General features: G+C 38.0%; 1 protein-coding gene and 1 long non-coding RNA gene across 4 annotated transcripts in view; one reads left to right on the top strand and one right to left on the bottom strand.

Moving 5' to 3' along the window:
• ANO5 (anoctamin 5) overlaps positions 1-17,536 on the bottom strand; it is a 198,544-nt gene extending 181,008 nt beyond the window's left edge. For all 3 annotated transcript variants that reach the window (XM_054242181.2, XM_035266044.3, XM_054242182.2), the window contains exon 1: positions 17,091-17,536. The gene's annotated coding sequence lies outside the window, so the exon portion shown is untranslated. The remainder of the gene's footprint in view (positions 1-17,090) is intronic.
• A 112-nt stretch (positions 17,537-17,648) lies between these two features.
• The window catches only part of LOC144577993 (uncharacterized), a 64,761-nt gene continuing 57,453 nt past the window's right edge, over positions 17,649-24,956 (top strand). The window contains exon 1 of the long non-coding RNA XR_013522907.1: positions 17,649-17,891. This is a non-coding gene — a long non-coding RNA (uncharacterized LOC144577993). The remainder of the gene's footprint in view (positions 17,892-24,956) is intronic.

Genomic DNA, 24,956 nt, shown 5'->3' with positions numbered 1-24,956 from the left:
CCTAGCAATTCATGAGAACTGAGTTTCATTCCTAGAGCCATTATGAAACTTTCCATGCTCATTACAAACCATGAGATGTTATTTGTTGATTCATCATTTATCAAGCCAGTGAACAATATTTACCATTCAGTATACTAAGGATAGGAATAGAGGTTTGGAAATGTGTAATGGAAATACAGCAGAGGTTCATCTTCTTCCTTCTGATTACCATTTTTACCATTTTTGTTATAGCTTTCTCATCATATCTCTTCAGTTGAACTTAACTCTTATAAAACCTACTCTGTTTTCATGACAGAAAACGTATAATACTCTCCACCTCTTACTATTCCTGCTATACTTTTTCAGTCATGGTTAATTATTGTTGAAGTAAGGTTAATTATTGGTTAAGAATTGTAGTTACTGAAGGATAGTTAGTAAAGTTTGAATAAAAAAAATGAATCTGCTACTCTGACTAGGATTTAGGGACTAAGGCACTGGATGACTTTGGTCAATTTTTTTTTCTTAAGAAAAAGCATGAAATTTGATTCTTATTAAAAACAAAAAAAGGAACCACTAAGCATCCATACACACACACAGACACAGACACACACACACACACACACACACACACACACTAGCATTGAGTAACAAAGATGTTTGGGCCTTATAAAATGAAGGAACATAAATTCCATACAAATTTCCAGACATCTCTTCCTAGCATATTAGCTAACTCTTGATGTTTCGCTTCTCCATTTCCCTTAAAGAAAAAGGGGATCAATGCAGCCCATTTTGACATAAAAAAAGGACATAAAAGACAGGACCAGAATGATCATGCTAGAAACTTTCAGACAATGTTTGTTTTTCATGCTCGCTTTCTTCAATGAAATCACCTTCTTTTCCAAATATAAATTTAGCCACTGATAAAATAATGCTAGCATACATGGGGACATTTGTAGTAATGGTGCGAACTCCTTATTCTGAGGCCACATGTGGTTATTTTGCCAAAAGTTTTGTTTAAGGAAGGTGTGAAGATCTGGGTTGCAAAGGGCCATAATACAATCATCTCATTGATGGTCAGAGGTGTACTGATGTGAAAAGTCCTTTTAGGAATGTGGTTTGTAACAAGTCAGCTGTAGTACACTGATGTCAATCAAACCCTTCAGTATTGAGCCAGCCATGAAATTTCAATGATGCATAAAATTTGCTTTAGAAGCAACAGAGAATACATATTATTACTTTGACATATAGCAGATGGAATGTTAAGTGGAAGGCTTTGCAAGATTTTATATAGGTGAGTACCTCTTGCTGTGAATAAAGCAAAAAGGGTAGCATAAGATGGAAATGGCTCATTTATAGAAACATGAAAGATCTCTGTTAAGAGAAGGAAATAATGTCGTGAAATGTTCAACCCAGTAATGATGGACTACTGAAGCCAGACCAAGAAAATAGTCGGTGGAATATCCTAAATAAATGTAATCTCTAAGTTAGGGATGAAAATTCTAGAATTTAAAGTGTGCCCAAGAATAGAAAAGATCGCTATGTTAGTAATCACTATATTAATATTCATGAAGAGTTTTTGGGGGTGAAAACATTAACTTAGGGCAGGAAAATATGCAAATATAAGACTTAAGGTAATGGGTTACATTTCTTTGAAGCATCTTATCATTATCACATCCCATGGCCACCAGCCCTTTTGACACTGAGTAATTCTTATCGTAAGAAAGCCAGATTAGACAGGGTATGGCAAGCTCATTAATTTATCAAAAAAAATCCATTGAGTCCCTACATATAAGGACATAAGACTAGTGCCCTTTGGAAAATAAACATTAGAGTGGCAAATAAACACTATAGTGCTCTGTTATAAATAATACTTTAAGGGTTAACTCCAAAACTATGCAATAATACAGGAAGGTGCTTAACAATACTGATGGCACAGTAGATGGCTGGGACGGCTCCTAGAGGAGAGGAATTTAAATGAAAACCAAGTATAAGAAATCGTAAGAGAAAAATTAAAGGTTTGAGTTCAGTGTTGAAGTGTCTTACTGAGGAATAAAATATTTCAGACAGGGGAAGTTCTTTTAGCATCTTTCCAGAATATATAATTATTAAAGATGGTCACCTTGCTGTATAATAGATACTTTGAACTTATTCCTACTATCTAATTGTATCTGTTTATCAACAACTCTTCAATCCTCGGTAATGGTATTACTAGATCGTATGGCAGTTCTATTTGTAGTTTTTTGAGTAACCTCCAACTGTCTTCCATAATGGATGTATTAATATTACCATCAACAGTGTGCAAGGGTTCCTTTTTCTCTTGTCTTTCTGATGATAGCTATGCTTACATAGTGAGGTGATATCTTTTTATGGTTCTAATTTGCATTTCTCTGATGATTAGTAATTTAAAACATTTTTTAATATACCCCTTAGCCATCCGTATGTCCTCTTTTGAAAAATGTTTATTCAGGTTGTTTGTCCATTTTTAAATTGGATATAAATTTCTTACTATTGAGTTGCTTCAGTTCCTTGTATTTTGGGCATATTAACACATTCTCAGAAATATAGTTTGCAAATATTTTCTCTCATTCTTTAGGTTTTCTATTTACTCTGCTGATTGTTGCATTTTCTATGCAGAAGTTTTAAAATTTGATGTGATTCCTGTTTCTATTTTTGCCTTTGTTAACTGTACTTTTGAGGTCATATCCAAAAAACTCATTGCCCTGATCAATGTTATAAAATATTTCCCCTATGTTTTCTCCTAGTTTCATAATATCAGGTTTTATATTTATGTTTTTAATTTATTTTGAGTTGAATTTTGAATATGGTTTGAGATAAGAGTCCAATTTCATTTTTCTGGATTTAGATATTTAGTTTTCCCAACACAATTAAAGAGACTATCTTGTCTTCATTGTGTTTTCTTGACACCTTTATCAAAAATTAGTTGGCTATAAAAATAAATAATCAACAGAATAAATGGACAACTTTTAAAATAGCAGAAAATATTTGCAAACTATGCATTCAAAAAAGGACTAATATTCTTTGTCAAATTTACAAGGAACTCAAAAGAAAAAAAACAAAAACCAAAAAAGGACATGAAGAGATTATTCTCAAAAGAAGAAATACAAGTGGCCAGGCAAACACATGAGAAAATGTTTAACATCACTAGTCATCAGAGAAATCAAATCAAAACCATAATAAATAACATCTTACACTAGTCAGAATAGCTGTCATTAAAAGGTCAAAAATAACAAATGTTCATACAGATGCAGAGAAAAAGGAATGCTTATACACCATTGGTGGGAATGTAAATTACTACAACATATATGGAAAACAGTATGGAAATTTCCAAAAGAACTAAAGATATAGCTACCATTTAACCTAAAAATCCCACTACTGGGTATCTACCAAAAGGAAAAGAAATCATTATATAAAAAAGATACCTGCACTCATATGTTTATCATAGCATTAGTCACAGTAGCAAAGCCATGAAATTAAACTAAATGCCTATCAACACATGACTGATAAAGAAAATGTGATATATATATATACATATATACATATATATATAAAATGAAATACTACACAGCCATAAAAAGAATGAAATTCTTTTGCAGCAACATGGATGGAGCCGGAGGCCATTGTGAAAAAAAAAAAAAGGAAGAGAAAATCAAATATTACATATTGTCATTAACAAGTGGAAGCTAAACAGTGGATACACATGGACATAAAAATTGAAGTTACAGACATTGGAGAATCCAATAGGGGGAAGTGTATGGAGAGTGAGGAATGAACAATTACCTATTGGGTACAATGTTCATTATTTGGGTAATAGGTACACTAGAAACCTAAACCTCACTATTATGCAATATATCCAGTAACAAACTTGCACATGTATCCCCTGAATCTGTAATAACAATTTATAAAGAGAATAAGTTGGCTGTAAATGTATTTTTTTCTGGGATCCTTGTAGTGTTCCATTGTTTTTATGGCAGTATCATATTCTTTCATTACCATATCTTTGTAATTTATTTTGAAGCCAGGTACTGCTATTCCTCCAGCTTTATTCTTTTTGCTCGATATTGCTTTGGCTATTCTGGGTCTTTTGTGTTTCCACAAAAATTTTAAGATTGCTTTACAATTTCTGGAAAGAATATCTCTGATATTTTAATAGAAATTGCATTAAATCTGTAAATCTCTTTGGATATTCTGGACATTTTAACTATATTAATTTTTCCAATCTTTTTTCTTTTCTTAACATTTATAAGATATATTTATTATTTTTCTGACCAAAGTGCAATGATTTTTAAATCTCTTTAAACAAATAACTATGAAAAATTTTTCCAATCTTTAAACATAATATATCTTTCCATTTACTTGTGACTTCTTTAATTTCTTGTATTAGTATTTTATAGTATTCAATGTAGAGATCTTTCACTTCCTGGTTAAATTTATTCCTAAGAATATTATCTTTAAAGAAATATTTTCTAAATGTTATTGTGTTCTTAATTTCTTTCTGAGACAGTTCACTGTTCATTTATATGAACACTCCTAATTTTTTAAATTGATATTGTCTCCTGCAGCTTTACAGAATTTATTAGTTCTAATAGGTTTTTGGTAGAGTGTTTTTGGTTTTCTATATATAAGGTCATGTCATCTGCAAACAGGGACAATTTCATTTCTTTTCATTCCAATGTGAATGCCCTACATTTCATTTTCTTGCCTAATTACTCTGACGAGGACTTTCAGTGCTATGTTGAATAGACGTGGTAAGAGTGGGCATCTTTGTCTTGTTCTGAATATCAGAAGAACACTTTTCAGTTTTCTGCCATTTAGTATGATGGTAGCTTTGAGTTTGTCATCTATGGCCTTTATTATGTTGAGGTACATTCCTCCAATAACTAGTTTGTTGAACATTTTTATCATAAAATAATTCTCTGGGTGTGTTTGGTTCAGACTGTTTATCATCAATTAATTTTCGAGCTCATTATTTGTATTTTCAGGGATTTAATTTCTTCCTGGTTCAGTCTTGCAAGGGTGTATGTGTCCAGAAATTTATCTATCTCTTCTATATTTTGTAGTTCGCATGTATAGAGGTGCTCAAAGTAGTCTCTGATGGTTATTAGTATTTCTATGAGGTCAGTGGTAATATCCTCTTGTCATTACTAATTGTGTTTATTTGGATTTTCTCTCCTCTTCTTAGTGTAGCTTATGACATTTTTTTTTTTTTTCCAAAAAACCATATCCTGGGCCAGGTACGGTGGCTCATGCCTGTAATCCCAGCATTTTGGGAGGCCTAAGTGGGTGGATCATGAGGTTAGGAGTTTGAGACCACCTGGCCAAGATAATGGAACCCCGTCTCTACTAAAAATACAAAAAAAATTAGCTGGGCACAGCGGCGGGTACCTGTAATCTTAGCTGTTTGGGAAGCTAAGGCAGGAGAATCACTTGAACCTGGGAGGTGGAGGTTGCAGTGAGCTGAGATCGTGCCATTGCACTCCAGCCTGGGCGACAGAGTGAGACTCCATCTCAAAAAGAAAAAAAAGAAAGAAAGAAAGAAAAAAACCATCTCCTGGATTTGTTGATCTTTTGAATGTTTCTTTTTGAGTTTGTGTGTTTCAGTCTCTTGCAGTTCAGCTCTGATTATGGTTATTTCCTGTGTTCTGTTAGCTTTGGGGTTGGTTTGCTTTTGTTTTTCTAGATCTGTTAGTTGTGATATTACGTTTGTTAATTTGAGATCTTTCTAACTATTTTAGCATTTAATGCTATAAATTTCCCTCTTAAAACTGAAATTCTTAATTTCAAAGAATTTATTGGTTTCTTCCTGAATTTAATTATTTACCCAAAAGTCATTCAGGAGCAGGTTGCTTCATTTCCATGTAACTGCATGGTTTTGAGCAATTCTTTTAGTCTTGATCTCTAATTTTATTGAGCCACTGTCCAAAACTGTTTGATAGGATTTCATTTTTTTTTTTAATTTGCTGATGACTGTTTTGTGTTTGATCGTGTGGTTGAATTGATTGTGTATGTGCCAGGTGACAATGAGAGGAATGTGTATTCTGTTGTTTTGGAGTAGAGAGCTCTGTAGATGGAATCAGATCTATGTTGTCCAATGTCGAGTTTAGCTCCTGAATATCTTAGTTAATATTCTGCCTCAATAATCTCAATAATCTGTCTAATATTGTCAGTGGCATGTTGAAGTCTCCCACTATTATTGTGTGGGAGTCTAAGTCCCATTGTAGGTATACAAAAAGTTATTTTATGAATCTAACTGCTCGTGTGTCTGGTACATATATATTTAGGATACTTAGTTCTTCTTGTTAAATTGAACCTTTTACTATAATGTAATGTCCTTTTAAAAAATCTTTGTTGTTTTAAAGGCTGTTTTGTCTGAAATTAGGATAGCAACCTCTCATTTTTTTTTTTATTTCCATTTGCTTGGTAGATTTCTCTCTATCCCTTTATTTTGAGCCTATATGTGTCATTGCATGTGAGATGGATCCCTTGAAGACAACATGCCATTGGGTCCTGGTTCTTTTTGTTTGTTTGTTTGTTTTTTGTTTTTTTTGAGATGGAGTTTCACTCTTGTTACCCAGGCTGGAGTGCAATGGCGCGATCTCAACTCACTGCAACTTCCGCCTCCTGGATTCAGGCAATTCTCCTGCCTCAGCCTCCTGAGTAGCTGGGATTACAGGCATGCGCCACCATGCCCAGCTAATTTTTTGTATTTTTAGTAGAGACGGGGTTTCACCTTGTTGACCAGGATGGTCTTGACCTCATGATCCCCCTGGCTTGGCCTCCCAAAGTGCTGCGATTACAGGCTTGAGCCGCCGCGCCTGGCCTGGGTCCTGGTTCTTTATCCAGTTTGTTACTCTGTGCCTTTTATATGGGTTACTTTACTTATTTAAATTCAAGGTTAGCATTGATATGTGTGGATTTGATCCTGTAATTGTGTTATTAGCTGGTTATTATTCTGTCTTGTTTGTGTGGTTGCTTTGTGATGTTGCTGGTCCATTTACTTAGTGTGTGTTTTTAGTGGCTGGTAATGGTCTTTCCTTTCCATATTTAGTGCTCCCTTTAAGATTTCTTTTAAGACTGCAGCTCTAGTTGATCTCAGGGAGATTTGAAACTGCTGCCATCTAGAAAACACCAGCAGGTGTGGCTGGAATTCCTGGTCAGGAAGAACTCCTCAGAGAGAAGGAAGAGGAATAGGGACTTGTATTTTTTTTAAAAAAGTAGTCTTGTCACTTTATTGTAGAGCAGCTGTGCTGTGCTGGGGGTCCATTCTAGCCCCCAGTTGCCTCTAGCTCTCCAAATCCAGAAAGCAACAAATGTTAAGGTTGTGAAACAGTAAAGATGGCAGCCTACTCCACTTTCTTGGAGCTCTGTTCCAGGGACCTTTGTATCCACTGTTGGCTGGAAAACACTGACAAGGGTGACCGAAGACTTTGGCTGGGAAATTCCAATCAATGAAGAGAAATGGGATCTAGGATCTGCATGGATGATCAGTCTGGCCACTTTGCCAAGAGCTGCTGAATTGTGCTGGGTGACTGTTCTAGCCTCTAGTTGCCTCAGACTTCCTAGAGCTTAAGAAACAATAATTAAGGCTGTGAAGCAGCAAAAATGGTGGCTTTCCCCTCCCACTGGGAGCTCCATGTCAAGGAGGTGCAATGCTGCTATGAATGGCTTGCTGAACTCCCATCCTTAGTGAGTATTATCCTGTGAGTTCCATAGAAGCAGGGCTTTCACTTGTTGCTGCTTAGCCTACTGAATTAAGTCCCTTTCCTAAGGGTGTATATGAGGGTCTAACCTCCAGCTTTGCTGGGGCTGCAGTATCTTTTCCTGGGAAGCTCAGATATCCAAGATTCCTGGGCCTCTGCATGTGCCTGAGTGGCTGCATTGCTGAGACTCCACATAAGTTTGTGTGCCAGATTGTAGGCCCTGGTGGAGTGGGTTCTTGAGGTGTCTTCAGGATTGCAAAGATCCATGGAAGAAATGTGGGTCCTCAAAGTTGTTCATTCACTCACTCACTGCTTTCCTGGGCTGGGGAGGCTCCCTTGGCTCTGTGTCACTTTTGGGTGGGTGATTGTCCTGCTTTGATTTTATCCATTCTCTGAGGGTAAAGCTGTTCCCTTGATGAGTCCCAATGTGCATACTTGGATATTTCCATTGAAGATGCTACATTTACTTTCCCTTATATTTCTCTGTATGAGAGTGGTGCACTGTAGCTGCTTCTTGTCAGCCATCTTGGCCAACACCTTCAGGTGTCTATTTATAGCAATGCAAGAATGGTCTAATACAGAAAATTGGTTCTGGGGGTGGGTATTGTTATAAAGATACCTGAAAATGTGAAAGCAGCTTTGGAACTGGGTAACAGGCAAAGGCTGGAAGAGTTTGGAGGGCTCAGGAGAAGATGAGGGAAAGTTTGGAAGTTCTTAGAAACTGGATAAATGGTTGTAAATAAAATGCTGATAGTGATATGGACAGTGAAGTCTAGTCTGACGAGGTCTCCAATGGAAATGAGAAACTTATTGGAAACTAGAGGAAAGGTCATGGCATGTTATGCTTTAGCAAAGTAATTGGCTGCACTCTGTTCATGTCCTAAGTATTGTGGAAGATTTTAATTCAAAGTGATGACTTAGGTTATCCGATTGAAGAAATTTCTAAGCAATAAGTGTTCCTGAAGTAGTCTGGGTGCTGATAGTGGCCTATCCCAGATGTAAGAGCAAAGAAATGACAGTGGCCTATCCCAGATGTAAGAGCAAAGAAATGACAGTGGTCTATCTCAGATGTAAGAGCAAAGAAATTACTTTAAGTTAAAATTTATATTTAAAGAAAACCAGAGTGTAAAAGTTTGAAAAATTTGCAGCTTAGCCATGTGGCAAAGAGAGAAAATATTTTTAGGAGAGAAATACAAGCAGGTTATGAAGTAACCACTTGCTAGAGATATTTGCATAAATAAACAGGAGTAAAGTGCTATTATCTAATACAATGGGGGAAAAGGCCTTGAAGGCATTTGAGAGAACTTCACAGCAGCTGCTCCAGTCACAGGACCAGAGGCTTAGGAGGAAATAATAGCTTCAGGAAACAGGCCCAGGTTCCTGCGGCCATGTGCAGCCTCAAGACACTGCACCCTACATTCCAGCCTCTCCAGCTCCAGCCATTGGTTATAGGGGCTCAGGTACAGGTTTTGCTTCCACTTTGAATAATGAAAGCTGTGAGCCTTGGCATCTTCAACATGATGTTAAGCCTACAAGAGCACAAAAAGTGAAGAATGCTTGGCAACCTCCACCTAGATTTCAGATGTATGAGAAAGTTTGGGTGCCCAGGAAGAAGCCTGCTGCAGGGACAGGGCCCTCATAGAAAACCTCTGCTAACACAGTGCCAAGAGGAAACATGGGTTGGAGCCCCCACACTGAGTACCCAATGTAATACTACTAGAGCTGTGAGGAGGGGGCCACCATCCTCCAGACCCTAGAATGGTAGACCCACCAGCAGCTTGCATTCTGCATCTGGAAAAGCTGCAGACATTCAACTAAAATCCGTGAGGGCCATCCTATGTGATGAATACTGCAAAGCCACAGGGGCAGAGCTGCCCAAGGCTTTGGGGGCCCACCCCTTGCAGCAGTGTGCCATGAATGTGTAACATATAGTCAAAAGAGATTATTTTGTTGTTGTAAGATTTAATAACCTCCCTGCTGGGTTTCAAACTTGCATGGGGCCTGTAGTCCTTTTATTTTGGCCAATTTCTTCCTTTAGGACAGCAATGTATACCCAATACTTATACCTGCACTGTATCTTAAAAATAAATAACTTGTTTCTTATTTTATAGGATTATAGGTAGAAGGGGTGTCCCTTGTCTCAGACAAGGCTCTGGACTTCAGACATTTGAGTTACTGACAGAATGAGATGACATTTGAGTTACTGACAATGTGAGAAGGACATGGGATTTGGGAAGAGCTGGGGGCAGAATGATATATTTGGATATTTGTCTTTATACAAATCTCATGTTGAATTTTAATCTCCAATGCCTAGTGGGAGGCCTGGTGGGAGGTGTTTGTGTCATGGAGGCTGATCCATCATGGCTTGATTCTGTCTTTATGGCAGTGAGTGAGCTCTCACAAGATCTGGTTATTTAAAAGTGTATGCCACCTCTCCCTGCAAACCCCCACCACTCTTTCTCTTGTTCTTGCTTTCAACAAGTGAATTGCCTGCTCCTGCTTTTCCTTTCTTCATGAGTAAAAGCTCCCTTAGACCTCTCTGGAAGCTGAGCAATATCAGTGCCATGCTTGTAGAGCCTGCAGAACCATGAGCCAATTAAACTTATTTTCCATATAAATTACCCAGGCTTAGGTATTTCTTTATAACAATGCCTAATACACAATACTTGATAGATTTCAGTTTTGTTCAATTTGTTAGCACTTGTTTTGTGGTCTAATATCTGATTTATCCTAGAGAATATTCCATGGACCATTGAGAAAAATGTGTATTCTGAAGCTGTTGAACAGAAATGTTCTGTATGTATCTGTCATATCCATTTTGTCTAGAGTGTAGTTTGAGTCCATTGTTTCCTTATTAATTTTCTGTCTAATGAAAGATAGGTGTCTGCCACTGTCTATTGCTGAAAGTGAGGTGTTGAAGTTCCCTACTCTTATTGTATTGAAGCCTGTCTCTTCCTTCAGATCAATTATTATTTGCTTTACATATTTAGGTGTTGGTTGAACATATATTTAGGTTTGTTATATTTTCCTGCTGTATTAACCCCTTATCATTATATAGTGACCTTCTTTATTTTTAATTTTTGCCTTAAAGTCCATTTATGATGGAAGCACAGCTACTCTTTCTCTCTTTTGATTTCCACTTGCACAGAATATCTGTTTTTGTCCCTCCACGTTCAGTTTATGTGTGTTCTTACCTTGACATGAGTCTCTCATAAGCCACTTATAGTTGGTTCTTATCATTCATTTAGTCAATCTTTGTCTTTTGATTGGAGAAATTAATCCATTTACATTAAAAATAACTTGATAGATAAGGACTTACTACTATCATTTTTGTTAATTATTTTCTAGTTGTTTTAGATTCTTTTTTCTTTTCTTTGTGTCTGGCTTTCTTTGTGGTAATGTTATTTTCTTTGGTGTTATATTTTCATTCTTTGTTTTCATGTTTTATATATCTACTATAGATTTTCCCTTCATGGTTATTATGTAGTTTACAGAAAACATCTATATACTATATTTAGTATAAATATTTAGATACAAAACTATTAAAAATAACAGCTACAGTAACTTGTTAAGGGATATTAAATATAAAAATATATAGACTGTGACATCAAAATTTCAAAATGTTAATTATTTTCTAGTTGTTTTAGATTCTTTTTTCTTTTCTTTGTGTCTGTTATTTTCTCTGAAACTGTTATACATCATCTGCTTCTTTTCTCCTGCTGCCTTCAGAATCTTGTCTTTGTCTTTGGTTTTGACAGTTTGATTATAACATCTCATGGGATAGTCTGATTTGAATTAAATCTGATTGGAGACCTCTGACCTTCGTGTATCTATATTGGCATGTTTCTACATTTGTAAAGTTTTCTGCAATGATTTTTTGATATATACTCTCTATCTCTTTATTTTCCCTCTTGAATTCAAGTGCCTGAAAATTTTGCTTTTGTGATGTTGCTTCATACCTCTTATAAGCTTTCTTTGTTTCATTATGTATTAGTCAGGGTTCTCTAGAGGTATAGAACTAATAGGATAGATGGATATATAAAGGGAAATTTATTCAGGAGTATTGACTCACATGATCACCAGGTAAAGTCCCATAATAGGTCATCTGTAAGCTGAGGAGCAAGGAAGCCAGTCCCAGTCCCAAATTCTCAAAAGTACGGAAGTCAACAGTGCAGCCTTCAGTTTGTGGCCAAAGGCCCAAGAGCCCCTGGCCAATCATTGGTGTAAGTCCAAGAGTCCAGAAGCTCAATAACGTGAAGTCTGATGTTTGAAGGCAGGAAGCATCCAACACAGGAGAAAGATGAAGGCCAGGAGACTCAGCAAGTCTCTTCATTCCACTTTTCTTCTGTCTGCTTTATTCTAGCCAGGCTGGCAGCTGATTACATGTTGACCACCCTGATTGTGGGTGGGTCTGCCTCTCCCAGTTCACTGACTCGAATGTTAATCCCCTTTAACAACACCCTCACAGACACATCTAGGATTGTTCTTTGCATCCTTCGATCTAATCAAGTTGACAATATTAACTATCAAACTTGACATTCTATTTTCTTTTTTCTCCTCAGGCTATATTTTAAAAATAACTTGTCTTCAAGTTCACAGATTATTTTTTCTTCCTCATCAATTCTGCTGTTGATGCTTCTTCTTGCATTTTCCTTTTAATTATTATATTTTTTACTTCCAGGATTTCTGTTTGTTTGGTTTTTAAAACAATATCAGCTTTAAATTTCTCATTTGGCTCACTTATTATTTTCTTCATTTCATTGAATTGTTTCTCTGTATTTTCTTAATGTTTGCTGAGCTCCCTTAAAATAATTATTTTGAATTTTTAGTTAGGCCACTTATATATCTCCATTTTGTTAGTGTCAGTTACTGCCATTTTATTTTGTTTGTTCATGTCATATTTTTCTGGTTATTTTTTATACTTCTGGCCATGTGTAATATACATATTTTAGGAAATAGATACTCATTCCAGTTTTCACAAATGGGTTTGTCTAGGAATATGTTTTTTTTAAACAGCAACCCTATCCAATGATTCGGGGGCTATATAATGCATTTCTTAAGCTCAGGGCTGCTGCAACTGACATGGTGCTAAGCTGCAATCTTATGGCTCCTGAGGCTGGTGTGAAGCTGTGGCATGCCCAAAATTTTTAAGTCCAAGGTCACTTAGGCCTGCTTGCCACTGAATGTTTTCTGGAGCCCAAGGTTACTGCAGTCAGTTGGCAGTAATGCAGATGCGAATCAAGTATACCTCAAAGGTCCTATGGGTTCCTGTCTAGTTTTGGGGCATATCTCAAAGCTCAGTCTACAGGTACAAGCCTAGAATCAAGGCTTGTGGAGGTCTGTGCAGTTCTGGGTTTAACTGTGGTAGCCTTGGTGTTAGAGTCCAAAGCAAAATTTGGCATTCAGTTCCATTTCTTTCCTTCAGTTGAACAGTATTTCATTTAGTTGTGCTTATCACAATACCTGGCTCTTGATAAACCTTCAGTATATTTAGTTATCACTATCAAAAATATTAAGAACAAATATAATATTACCTTATGGCATTATTGATATTATTGATTTTCATTTGGGAATACGTTTAGCCTGACAGGAGTAGGGATTATTTCCCAAGTTAGTTCATTTCATGGGGCTGTGAAAGATAACTAATTAATGATATATGCAATCGTTAAGATGCTAGTTATAACAACAAGATGCCACCTGGTGTAACAATTTGAATATAGTTTTTAAACATATAACCTGATACCATTATTTGAAACCAAAAATTTATGTGAACAAAGGCAGAATAATGATACTATTATCACTGTGTTATGGTGATTTTTTTATTCTTTCTCAATGTCTAAATTTTTTATGGGATTGTTTGCAATTGAGCTATAATTCTGATTCTGTTGCTTATTAATTTCTAATAACTAAGTTATTTATTTTCTAATCCTGAATTTAAATATTTAAAAACTTAAATAATAATAGCAATTCTCTCATAAAATTGTTTTGAGTAGTAGATAATGAAATGCCCGTTAAATCTTAGTGGAAGAGTTGATGCAGAGTTTATGCTCAAGATATGTTGTTTTAATAATAAAGCTTCAGTAATAGAGGAGAATAGTTTTGAAGTAAAATAACATATTAACATTTTAAATAATATATAATTAAATAAATTTATTTGATTGGTTTAGTTTTAAACTTATAAACTCATTCATTCAATAAGTATTTACTATCCATTATTTTCTAGCATCATTTGTGGTGTCGGAAATTTTAAAAAGAGGCAAAAATTTTGTCCTCATGAATATTAGATTCCTATTAAATTGATTTTGATGTACAAAAGTATAACAAAATAAAAATAATTAAACATAACTCTTGCAAAACCAAGTATCAGTGAACATGTGCAGCTGTGGGAAGTATATTGGGGTATGAGGGTTTTTCCTTGTTCTCCTCAGGAACGTTATGATTTAGGTGTCAGCTTCAGTAGGTCATGAGTGGGTGATATATGGTATGCTGTCTGAAAAGTGTTAAAAACATGTGTCTGGGATGCTGACATATTTCAACTGGCTAGAAGTCCTTTAACAATATTTAACTTTCATGAATGAAATCGTTTCTAGGTAATTCAAAATCTTCATAACTCTCCTTCTAAAATTTTGTTTAAGCAAGGTATTATCACTATCAGGAGAAGGAGAAAAAAGACATAATCAATAAACAAGAACAAAGAATAATAAATCAGAGGCGGCACAAAAGGGTGAGAGGAGCTCAGATTAAAAGGAGCATGACAGCTGCCCAGCCTGAAAAGGGAAGGGCAAAGATTTACATTTATGAGGTTTTTAAAAAACCCATCAGACAAACTAATTAAAACTACAAATTTTAATTGGAGTTAATTGGATTAGGTAGTTTAATAAAAGGAGTGGGGGAAAAAAAAAGCCCATCACTCTTTTTCCTCCTATCAAGCATACTAATGGATGATGAAGCAGAGGCAGTTAATCAAGGCAAAACATTCATTCCCTCATTGAATCCTAGAATGTTGGGGCCAGAGGGTTTTTTAGATCAAACATCTAACATCATCATTTGATGGATAAGGACGTTAAGAACAAGGACTGAAAAGCTTCATGCCCAAGGTCACCCACAGTGGCAGTTTAGGGGAAAGAGTTGTCTCCAGTTTCCTTAATTAGAACTTTTCCAAGCACACCCTGTTATAGCTAAAGGCTCATGTCATCCAAGGAATACATAGAAGAGATTTTCAGGTCATGGATATTTAGAAACCAGGTAATTAGGTATATTGGGAAATAGCTGTTTTGATCAAGGAATCCATGCCATTAAAATAGCAGTTTGAGTGTTCCTTATAGATCTTGTGAATGAGAAACAGAGAGAAAAGAAATGAAGAAGGGATCAATGAAGCTGCTTCTGATTGCAAAAGCTAATGTGAGGTCCAGCTTCCTTAGAACCCTAAGTTAATCTCAAATTCTTCCTGCTCTCCACGAAGGACATTTTGTGCTGAATTGTATAATGACTGTTTAACAAAGCTCTTCTTTCTTTTGGTTTAAAAAATAAATAATTATTTTGACAAAGACATTAATGGAGTTCAATGGAGGAAAGAAAAGTCATTTTATTAAATAGCAGTGAAACTACTAGATGTCCCTTGGGGAAAAAAATGAACTTTGACATCTACTCACATCATATAGAAAAATTTATTTAAGATAGATCATAGTTATAAATGGGAGAGTGGGAGGAAAACATAGGAGGATGTCTTTGTGACCTTAGCATGGGTGAAGATATTAAGCAAAGTCAAAAGACAAAATTATAACGAATTTAAAGATATTATTGGATTTTATTTGTAATTCTAGCACTGAGTAATGACTCATTTTCAAAAGTAGAATACAGAATGAGTGTTTCAATGAGCTGAGCAGGAAAGATTGGTTTTATGGGCAGAAAAGAGCTTAAGCAAGCAGAAACAGAACAAAAAGTAGATTGGTCATTTTAAAGTGATTTTCCTTGTAAAGGTTAAAGTAGAGAGAACTCCCTTATTATGCTGGCTAACGCTGATCTGTTTGGAGATTTGGCTATTATCTCTAACTTGCCGGATTTCTTGGAAGCTCAGATAAATTAGTTTTGGCTTGGTGGTATGGTACTTTAGCATGAGTAACTCCATGTTGGTTTATTTGGTCTGTTGGATCTAGTGCAGGGTCTTGGTCTGAACTAATAACCTGCTATAAGTTTTATTTAACAGCATCAAAACAAAGGAAGAAATGATAGCTTGAACATTATCAAATTAAAAACTACTGCTCATCAAAAAGTACCATTAAGTAAGAGAAAACGAAAACTATAGACTGGGTAAAGATATTTATAACTTAATTCACAATACCTGCATTTGACAAGTGACTTATAGACTGAAAACACACGCTACTCTTACGGATCAACAAAGAAGAAATATCACCTCTGTATTCCAGAACAGACTTAAACAGATACTTTAAAAAGAGGGTATTCAAATGAATAATAAGGATATGAAAAAACTGCTGAATAATATTACTCAGAAGAGAAGTGTAAATTATAACTGCTCCTCCATCATAATGGCTAAAAATTAAAATGAAACACACAAAAAGAAAAACTAATGATATTGAATATTAGTAAAAGTGTAGAGCAACAAACTTGCATTTATTGCTCTTAAAAGTAAAGTAAGTCCAACATTTGAAACACTTTCACAAAGTTTCTAATAAACTAAATATGTACCTGCCCTATGATCCTGTCATTCTATTCTTAGGAAAAAAGTTCATATGTACACTAAAAGATTTGTATAAAATGTTTATGATAGCTTTAACTGTAATCACCTTAAAATAAAAACAACCTAAATGTTTATAAACAAGAGAATGGATAAACATTGATATATTCCTACAGTGAAATACTACATAGTAATACAGAAGAAAAAAAGAAAACACAATATGGATAAATAACAAAAACATTATTTTGAACAAAGTAAGCCAAACACACAAGAGTATTTAGCTATATATTTTTTAAATTTTAGTTTAAGTAATAGGAAAAAATATTTATAGAGAAATTAGAATAGTGACTCCCTAGGGCTGGCTGAAAAGGGGGTCTTATTGACTTTGATGGGCAAAAAGGAAGTTTCTGGGAGATAGAGACTAGGTAATGATCACATGGTGCATACATAGATACAAATTCATAGAACAGTATACAGAGCAGTACCGGGAGCAAATTTTGTAATAGACTATACATAAATTACACCTACATTTAAAAATAATTAAAAAGAAAGAACAAATCATGTTGAAAATTTGAAACATTGTAGCCTTTTGCCTTCTTCCCCTCACTCCAGCAGCAGGCTGGAGACTACCTGAGATAACTCAGTACCTTGAGGGAGGAATGGTTTCCATCTCTGCAGCTCCAGTGGATCATACTGACCTGCCAGCTCTGGGGAGTCTGGGTGGTCCAGACAGGGAGGAATTCCCCACAGCACAACACAGCTGTTATGACTTATTGTGGCCAGACTGCTTCTTGAAGTGGGACCTTGATCCATCCTTCCTTACTAGGCAGATCTTCCCTATGAGAATTTCAGCAACTCCAGCTCAGGTTTAAAGGACAAAAGTCTGATCTCTCCCTGAGACAGAGCCACCAGGGTGAGGGTGGTCACCATAATTGCAGATCAGCTGGCAGTCTTTCTAGACTACTGGCTCTCAAAAGTCTGGGAAATTTGGATGAGGAGAGTTCCTGCCAGTGCAGCACATTCACTCTGGCAAGGGGCAGCCAGACTGTGGGGAGCAGTAGCCATCTTGTAACTATGTTGCTTAAGCTTTTGTTCCTCTTACCTAAACCTCCATCTTGTGGGCTTCCCTTATTGTTTAAGTTTCACATTCCTCCTAGTTACCCTGCAGCCTCGTCTCCATGGTTACTCTCTGACCTCAGCCCTCAGAACTTCCTGCCCTTACTTGTTTATAAGCAACCGCCTTGTAGCTAATAAACAGGACTTGATCAGATCCTTGACTTGTCTCCATTCTCCGCATCTCCTGTCTCTTTCTTTTAATCCCCACTCCCTCCCAAGGGTCTCCGTTGCTCGTCCCGCGGGTTGGGACAAACTGGCACCCAACGTGAGAGCTCAAGTACGAGGGACACAGTGAGGGACACCGTCGAGGTCAGCCGGCACAGAAGGATTAAGAAACCTGGAGAAAAGAGCGCCGTGGGAACCTGCCACGGACTCACGCTCCGGTAAGCAGACGGCGAATATGAGACAGGAAATCAGCCAGCATGAGTTGTTCATAGAGAGTTTAAGTAAGGCTTTAAAGGCGCGGGGAGTAAAGGTGAAAATAAACTGATTGTGTAAATATTTTGACTATATTCAGGATGTCTGCCCTTGGTTTCCCCAGGAAGGAACCATAAACCAAAACGGTGGAAAAGGGTAGGAGATTCTTTAAAAGATTATTACAGTGCTTTTGGACCCGAGAACGTCCCAGTCACAGCCTTTTCTTATTGGAACCTGATAGGTGAAATTTTAACTCAGAGATGGCATGACCCCCTCATTGCCAATGTAATTACTCAGGGAGAGTCTCTCTTAAAGGGAGAACTTGATAAAAGCACCCTCAACAGTTCTAAGAGCCCAGGTGACTCTAAGCAATTGTCTGTAACTGATGAGGCGCAGTCACCACAAGCTAATGAGGAGGATTTCATGTCCTTTGATAGTGACTCAAAAAAGGGGACACCCGGAGAGTCACAATGCCAGGCTGAGACTAAAAATGCTCCTTCAGCAAAGACAAAAAGAGGGCCAAAGAGGGTGTCTGCCCAGGGGATCCCCAACTCAGGATATAGACACACCAAAAAGAAAAAGACCCTCTGGCTGATTGAAAGAGCAAATAATTCTGAAGATGAAGGCATTGAGGAGGGAATAGATTGGGATGACTTAGAAGAAGAGGTGGACCATTATAAAAACTCAGATTGTTTCCCCCATAGGCGGTGACCTCCGCCTTACAAGGCGGGGCCCTCAGCACCCCCAATGGCATGTCCCATTATTGAACCCTGAAAAAGGTTACAAGAAAAAATCGAGTACCGAAAAGAACAGGTTAGGCTTGAAACTGAGCATCAAGAGCTCATAGAACAGCTTGAAAAAATAAAAATAGGTAAAATAAAGAATGAGGCTAAAACTCAAGTTACCCAAAATTTCATACCTCCCCATAGGGGAGCGGCATTAAGACAACCTCCTCAGCTTAACACCTTATTAGATTTAGAGGATCCAAGCACGTACCCGGTGACAGAAACCACCGACCAGTAGGGGACAGCTTGGAGGCATCATGCAGGTTTTGATTTTAAAATAATGAAAGAACTAAAAACTGCAGTGGCACAATACAGCACTACTGCTCCGTACACCACTGTGATTTTAGAATCATGCTGTATTGTGCCACTGCAGTTTTGTTAAACAACTAGCACTTGAATATGCTAATGCTGCCTGCCAAGCGGCTATCCGCCCTTATAAAAGGAAAACAGATCTCTCAGTGTATATACGCCTGTGCTCAGACATAGGCTCTGCCTATCAACGGGGATTAGCTATGGCTGCAGCCCTACAGGGCTATACTGTGAAACAGTTCTTATCTAATAAGTCAAAAAATAGGTGCTTTCAATGTGGCGCCGCTGGTCACTATGCTAAAGATTGTAATGCTGATAAAAAAACTCTCCCGAAGATAGCGCTGTGAGAACAACCCAGGATTGGAGTTCTCGTTGTGTCTGCGGAGAGGTGAGTCTGAGCTGCATTTCCAGACTGATCTTTGTTGCCCACGGAATGGGGAAATTCCCAAGTGAAGAGGAGACGCAGGACGCCAGGCAGATATTCCGCCTGGCGAAGCCGGCAGCCGGGGTGGCGGCGGCCGGCCCTACCCAGCGCTCCCCACAGGGCGCACTTGTCCGGGTGCCCTGTTGAACCGGCAACCGGAGACGTGAGAGGGCGGGACTTGAGACTGAGCTAGACTTGGACACTGGGCCAGCCCAGGGGATTGCTGGGACAGAGCGTTAGGGTTGGCCCAGTGGGACGAACAAAACTGCGATTTTAAACAAGCCCTGTGCAGACGGCCCGAGACGCTCTGAGGGGGAGGGGCGGCTACCATTACCGAGGCAACCTGCCCCAACTGAGATACACACCCATTGCTGACGCAGCCAGCCGTTGCCGAGGCAACCCGTCCCTACTGAGATACACGCCCACTGCTGACGCAGCCTGCCATTGCTGAGGCAACCCGCTACAACAGAGAGACTCTGCTGCAGGGCGTGGTGGAGAACAGCAGAACAGCAGAGCCAGGGCGAGCCTCACAACAGCAGGGTGGAGCCTCGGCAGGGAAACAGTGGCTAGTCTGCGTCCTAGCTGGGCAGGACCTCAACGGACATCCAAAAATAAAGCCCAAACCCCTCAACACAGAGCATTTGAGGAAAAAAAGGGTTTTTTTAATGAGCTTTGTGGCAGCAGAATCAAACATAGCAGCCTAACAGCCCTGAATGAACAACAGAGCTCACAGCTCAGCAATTAAGCCCCTATAAAGTACAAACTGTCTCCTCAAGCAGCTCCCTGACCCCTCTATATCCAAAAGACTGACATTAGGCAGGCATCATCCTGGGACAAAGCAGAAAAAGAAAGTGGTAGCATCCCTCGCTGTGCCACAGCTGCTAAAGGTGCACCCCAGACAAGCAGGATCTGGAGCGAACCTCAGCAGTCGTACAGCGAAGGGGCTAGACTGGTAGAAGAAACACCAAGCAACAGAAATACTTCATCATCAACATTCAGGGTGTCCACTCAGAGACCCAATTAAAAGTCAGCAACTACGCAGACGACCAGCGGACAAATCCACAAAGATGGGAAGAAACCAGCACAAAAAGGAGGAAAACACCCGAAACCAGAACACCTCGCCTCCTAGAAAGGACCAAAACTCCTCACCAGCAAGGGAACAAAGCTGGACAGAGAATGACTGCGACAAAATGACGGAATTAGACTTCAGAAGATGGATAATGAGAAACTTTTGTGAGCTAAAAGATCATGTATTAAATCAATGCAAAGAAACTAAGAAACTTGAAAAAAGATTTGAAAAAAGATTTGAGGAAATGATAACAAGAATGGATAACTTAGAGAGGAATATGAATGAATTAAAGGAGCTGAAAAACACAATACGAGAACTTCGCAAAGCATGCACAAGTTTCAATAGCCGAATTGACCAAACAGAAGAAAGAATATCTGAAGTCGGAGACCAACTCAATGAAATTAAACGAGAAACCAAGATTAGAGAAAAACGCACAAAGGAATGAACAAAGTCTCCAAGAAATGTGGGACTATGTGAAAAGACCTAACCTACGTTTGATAGGTGTACCAGAAGGGGACGAAGAGAATGAATCCAAGCTGGAAAATACTCTTCAGGACATCATCCAGGAAAATTTCCCCCACCTAGCAAGACAGGCCAACACTCAATTGCAGGAAATACAGAGAACACCACAAAGATATTCCGCAAGAAGAGCAACCCAAGGCACATAATCGTCAGATTCAATAGGGTTGAAATAAAGGAGAGAATACTAAGGGCAGCCAGAGAGAAAGGTCGGGTCACCCACAAAGGGAAGCCCATCAGACTCATAGCAGATCTCTCGGCAGAAACACTACAAGCCAGAAGAGAGTGGGGGCCAATATTCAACATTCTTAAAGAAAAGAACTTTCAACACAGAATTTCATATCCAGCCAAACTGAGCTTCAGAAGTGAAGGAAGAATAAAATCCTTTGCGAACAAGCAAGTACTCAGAGATTTTGTCACCACCAGGCCTGCTTTACAAGAGCTCCTAAAAGAGGCACTACGCATAGAAAGGATCAACCAGTACCAGCCATTCCAAAATCACACTGAATGCTAAAGAGCATCAACATAATGAAGAATCTACAACAACTAACAGGCAAAACAGCCACTTAGCACCAAAATGGCAGTATCAAATTCACACATAACTATATTAACCCTAAATGTAAATGGACTAAATGCACCAATCAAAAGACACAGACTGGCAAATTGGATAAAAAGCCAAAACCCATCAGTGTGCTGTATACAGGAAACCCATCTCACATGCAAGGATACACAAAGGCTCAAAATAAAGGGATGGAGGAAGATTTACCAAGCAAGTGGAAAGCAAAAAAAAGCAGGAGTTGCAATTCTCATCTCCGATAAAATAGACTTTAAAGCAACAAAGATCAAAAGAGACAAAGAAGGCCATTACATAATGGTAAAAGGATCGATACAACAAGAAGAGCTAACGATCCTAAACATATATGGACCCAAGGCAGGAGCACCCAGATACATAAGGCAAGTTCTTAAGGACTTACAAAAGGACTTAGACTCCCACACAATAATAGTGGGAGACTTTAACACTCCACTGTCAATACTAGACAGATCAACCAGACAGAAAATCAACAACGATATCCAGGGCTTGAACTCAGACCTGGAGCAAGCAAACCTGATAGACATTTACAGAACTCTCCACCCCAAATCCACAGAATACACATTCTTCTCAGCACCACATCACACCTACTCTAAAATTGACCACATAATTGGAAGTAAAGCACTGCTCAACAAATGCAAAACAACTGAAATCATAACAAACAGCCTCTCAGACCATAGTGCAATCAAGTTAGAACTCAGAATTCAGAAACAGACCCAGAACTGCACAGCTTCATGGAAACTGAACAACTGGCTCTTGAATGTTGACTGGGTAAACAATGAAATGAAGGCATAAATAAAGAAGTTCTTCGAAACCAATGAGAACGAAGACACAATGTGCCAGAACCTCTGGGACACATTTAAAGCAGTCTCTAGAGGAAAGTATATAGCAATAAGTGCCCATATGAGGAGAATGGAGAGATCCAAAATTGACACCCTATCGTCAAAATTGAAAGAGCTAGAGGAGCAAGATCAAAAAAACTCAAAACCCAGCAGAAGACAAGAAATAACTAAAATCAGAGCTGAACTGAAGGAGATTGAGACAGGAAAAACCCTTCAAAATATCAATAAATCCAAGAGCTGGTTTTTTGAAAAGATCAACAAAATAGACCACTAGCCAGATTGATTAAAAAGAAAAGAGAGAACAACCAAATAGATGCAATAAAAAATGATAAAGGGGAAATCACCCCAGATTCCACAGAAATTCAAACTATCATCAGAGAATATTACAAACAACTCTATGCACATAAACTAGTAAACCTGGAAGAAATGGATAAATTCCTGGATTCCTGTGTCCTCCCAAGCCTAAACCAGGAGGAAGCTGAAACTATGAATAGACCAATAACAAGGTCTGAAGTTGAGGCAGCAATTAAGAGCCTACCACACAAAAAAAGCCAAGGTCCAGACGGGTTCACAGCCGAATTCTACCAGACACACAAGGAAGAGCTGGTACCATTTCTTCTAAAACTATTTCAAACAATCCAAAAAGAGGGAATCCTTCCCAAATCATTTCATGAGACCAACATCATTCTGATACCAAAACCCGGCAGAGACCCAACAAGAAAAGAAAACTTCAGGCCAACATCCATGATGAACATAGATGCAAAAATCTTCAATAAAATATTGGCAAGCCGATTGCAACAGCAAATCAAAAAACTGATTCATCATGATCAAGTAGGAATCATCCCGGGGATGCAAGGCTGGTTCAACATATGCAAGTCTATAAACGTAATTCGTTACATAAACAGAACCAAAAACAAAAACCACATGATTATATCAATTGACGCAGAGAAGGCATTTGACAAAATTCCACAGCCCTTTATGCTAAAAACCCTCAATAAACTCGGTATCGATGGAACGTATCTCAAAGTAATAAAAGCTATTTATGACAAACCAACAGCCAATATCATACTGAATGGGCAAAAACTGGAAGCATTCCCTTTGAAATCTGGCACTAGACAAGGATGCCCTCTTTCAACACTCCTATTCAATATAGTACTGGAAGTTCTAGCCAGAGCAATCAGGCAAGAAAAAGAAATAAAGGGTATTCAAATAGGAAAGGTGGAAGCCAAATTGTCTCTATTTGCAGACGACATGATAGTATATCTTGAAGACCCCATTGCCTCAGCCCAAAAACTCCTGAAACTGATAAGCAACTTCAGCAAAGTCTCAGGATATAAAATCAATGTGCAAAAATCACAAGCATTTGTCTACACCAATAACAGACTTAAAGAAAGCCAAATCAAGAGCAAACTGCCATTCTCAGTTGCTACAAAAAGAATAAAATACCTTGGAATACAACTCACAAGGAACGTAAGAGACCTCTTCAAGGAGAACTACAAACCACTGCTCAACAAAATCAGAGAGGACACAAACAGATGGAGAAACATTCCATGTTCATGGTTAGGAAGAATTAATATCGTGAAAATGGCTATACTGCCCAAAGTAATTTACAGAATCAACACTATCCCCATCAAGCTACCATTGACTTTCTTCACAGAATTGGAAAAAACCACCATGAACTTCATATGGAACCAAAAGAGAGCCCGCATAGCCAAGTCAATTCTAAGCAAAAAGAACACAGCAGGGGGCATCACACTACCGGATTTCAAACTATACTACAAGGCTACAGTAACCAAAACAGCATGGTACTGGTACCAAAACAGAGATATAGACCAATGGAACAAAACAGAGGCACCGGAGGTAACACAACATACATACAACTATACAATCTTTGATAAACCTGACAAAAACAAGCAATGGGGAACGGATTCCATGTTTAACAAATGGTGTTGGGAAAACTGGCTAGCCATGTGCAGACAGCAGAAACTGGACCCGTTCCTGACACCTTACACTAAAATTAACTCCAGATGGATTAAAGACTTAAACATAAGACCTGGCACCATAAAAACCCAGAAGAAAATCTAGGCAAAACTATCCAGGACATAGGAGTAGGCAAGGACTTTATGAACAAAACACCAAAAGCATTGGCAACAAAAGCCAAAATAGACAAATGGGACCTAATGAAACTCCACAGCTTCTGCACGGCAAAAGAAACAGTCACTAGAGTGGATCGGCAACCAACATAATGGGAAAAAATTTTCGTAGTCTACCCATCTGACAAAGGGCTGATATCCAGAATCTACAAAGAACTCAAACGGATTTACAGGAAAAAAATAAACAAGCCCATTCAAAAGTGGGCAAAGGATATGAACAGATATTTTACGAAAGAAGACATATATGAGGCCAACAATCATATGAAAAAATGCTCATCGTCACTGGTCATCAGAGAGATGCAAATCAAAACCACATTGAGATATTATCTCACGCCAGTTAG

The sequence above is a fragment of the Callithrix jacchus genome, chromosome 10 (genome assembly GCF_049354715.1).
Source record: "Callithrix jacchus isolate 240 chromosome 10, calJac240_pri, whole genome shotgun sequence".
Classification (NCBI taxonomy): domain Eukaryota; kingdom Metazoa; phylum Chordata; class Mammalia; order Primates; family Cebidae; genus Callithrix; species Callithrix jacchus.
This window is presented reverse-complemented; position numbering and strand designations above follow the sequence as displayed.